At 37.6% G+C, this 2,900-nt stretch overlaps 1 non-coding gene across 1 annotated transcript; it reads left to right on the top strand.

Annotated features, from left to right (window-relative positions):
• The first annotated feature begins 869 nt into the window (after window positions 1-869).
• Window positions 870-994, top strand: LOC123282786 (U6atac minor spliceosomal RNA). The gene has a single exon (XR_006523024.1). It is a non-coding gene; the product is annotated as a U6atac minor spliceosomal RNA (small nuclear RNA).
• Window positions 995-2,900: the final 1,906 nt, after the last annotated feature.

The raw sequence follows: 2,900 nt of genomic DNA, 5'->3' as shown, positions 1-2,900 counted from the left end.
TGCTGCTTTTTTCTTTCTGAGTGAAATTCTTGCAGCTAGTAAGCATTAAATAAACAGTTATCGAATGGTGCAGACAGCTAAGAAAACCAATTCAGTGGGTTAAAGTGATACATTTACTCATAATAATAGATCTTTGAATCTTGAATAGACGCTTGAATCCGAGGAAGAATTCAGAGATCATTTAGTCTGAATCTTCTCATTTTACAGATGGGAAAAATGATGCACAGGGGTAGAAAGGGACCACTTAAGTTCACACAGACAGTAAGTGATCAGAATACGTAATCATGATTCTTTCTTATATAACAAAATGAGGGTGGGAGTTTACTTTATTTTTCAGAAAAGTTATGGAAATACATGAAAAAGAAAGCTAAAATCTTCCTTATCAGTAATTTTACTGACCATCTCTGGGATACATGACAGTGAGAGCTAGGAGTTCTGTGACGAAATTTGGAGAGAGACAAGGCAAGTCATATCTGAGCAACCGCAGATATTGGCCTACAATCAGTCTGATCGGCTTGGCTATCATACTGATGGAGATAAAGTTGTACATGCAATATAATATACTAAGATATAAGTCCCTTTGAGGCAGATACTGTGTCATCTATTCAATATAAATATGTGCATATGAATATGAATAAGACACTGTTCTTACTTTCAAGGAGCATTTTGTACACCCCACCACCTGAACATAGTAAGTTTCCTGGCTTACTGAATCACTTGCTGTTCCTCTGTCACATCTTCCCAAAAGATTGGTGTGGTTTGCAATTTGGTGGGACTGTGCATCAGGTTTGGATCTTGGTCTGCCTATGGGAAATATGCCACTAATCACGTATTTTTATTGTATGTTAGAGCTTCCATAGTTGTTCTTTGTGTGGTAAGACAAGAGAGAATGTTAGCAACCCCCCGGATAAGGATGCAAGTGGTCCTAGTGGCCTTTTCAACACAATGATTTCAAGGCAGTCGTTTCGACAAAGCAGTTTGAAGGCAATGGTTTCACAAAGTAAATTCAGGAGGCAAAGCATTACATCTCTCTGAGTTTCAGTATCCCCATGGTGGATTGTGACGAAAACAGTAATTTTCAAAAGTTTTTAAAGGAGCAGACCCTTTTATTTTTTCAAGCAAATTTTTATCTAAAAAAATCTCAGAGATATATATATATAACTACACATATATATATATATAACTATATATATATATATATATGTGTAGTTATATAGTTATATAGAACAGATAAAAAGTAGAAATTCTCTGGATGATTCCGAAGTGGGGGACTTGGGATCTTACCAGCTAGGCTTATTCTCTCCTCCTCTCCATTTTGTCAATGAAGAATGAGAATTCCAGAGAAGTAAAAATGAATTTGCCCTAAAATTCCTTGTTAATGAGTGATACAACCAAGACTGGATTCTAGATCTCTTTCTCCTCTACCATGTTGCCTCAAGAGTATTGCATTTACTAGGGATCCATGCTGTTGCAGACTCATTGGAAGGTATGAAAGAAGCTAAAGATACAAAGTCTTCCTTGGAGGAGTTTACAATCATAGCACAGAGATGAAACAAAACTGTTTATTCAAGGAATGTTGGCTGAACGTTTGCTACTTTTGATGCAGTAGAAATGTAAAGGCTAATAACACCGTAGGCCCTTAAGAAGTTCACAGGACTAATGGGGAGTGTGATAGGCTGAACAATGGCTCCCAAAGATATCTAGGTTCTAGTCCCTGGAACCTGTGAATGCTACTTTATATAGTAACAGGAGCTTTGCAGATGTGATTAAGTTAAGGAGTTTGAGATGGGGAGATTATCCTGGATTATTCAGATGGGCCCTAAACATAATTGCAAGTGCCCTTATGAGAGGGAGGCAGATGCAGATTCTACTAAAGAAGAGAGAAGACGATGTGACAACTTCAGCAAAGAGAGAGACTTGAAGTTGCTAGGCTTTGAACATGAAGGAAGGGGTCAGGAGCCAACGAATACAAGGAATTCAAAAGCCCTCTAGAAGCTGGAAAAGGAAAGGAAATGAGTTTTCCCCTAGAGCCTCCAGAGGGAGCTTGGCCCTGCTGACATCTTGGTTTCAGTCCAGGGAAACTGATTTTAGACTTCTGGCCTCCAGAACTTACAGTTCAGAGAATACATCTGTGTTGTTTTAAGCCTTCCAGTTTGGGGTAATTTCTTATAGAAGCAACAGGAAATGATTACAAGGAGACACCCACGTATCCAGATAGTAGAGTGAAGTGTGAGTGCTCACCTTGTCAGCACATATGCTAGACCTGAAATGATAAAGAGAAGAGGAGCATTCAACAGAAGCATGAAGTGTTTCATAGTAGGGAAAGGCTAACAGTTCAATAATTTGTTCTAGAAAATTGGCTACCCATATGAAAATTAAGCAAGCATAGACTTCTATTTCACATTACATGCAAAAATCAGTTCTAGGTGGCTTAAAAGTCTAATGTGAAAAGTAAAATTTTATTAATTTTCTAGAAGAAAATTCAGGAAAATATCTTTATAACTTCACAGTAGAGAAACAGTTCTTTAATAAGACAAAGAAAACATACACTGTAAAAAGAACAACTTGATAAGTAGAACCACTGTACTTTAAAAAAAATTTAATACAAGAATAATTTTTACATAAAAAGACACACCACACATTGGGAGAAAATATTTGCAAGCACTTAGCCGAAAAAAGGATTAGTACCCAGAATATGCAAACGACTCCTACAAATCAATAAGGAAAAGGTCACTCCAATAGAAATGATAAAAATATGATTCTAGCTCATAATGTGGTGACCCCACAGAGAGGGGGCTGAAGAAACGAAAATTCTGCCCTCCATTCAATTTCTTTCTGATGCTCCCCGTGTGAAACCAAATAGAAGTCACAGACAAGGGAGCCCTTTGCTGTCCGGCATG

Source organism: Equus asinus, chromosome X (assembly GCF_041296235.1).
Source record: "Equus asinus isolate D_3611 breed Donkey chromosome X, EquAss-T2T_v2, whole genome shotgun sequence".
NCBI classification, from domain to species: Eukaryota; Metazoa; Chordata; class Mammalia; order Perissodactyla; family Equidae; genus Equus; species Equus asinus.
Note: the sequence above shows the minus strand (reverse complement) of the source record. Positions and strands in the feature narration are given on the sequence as shown.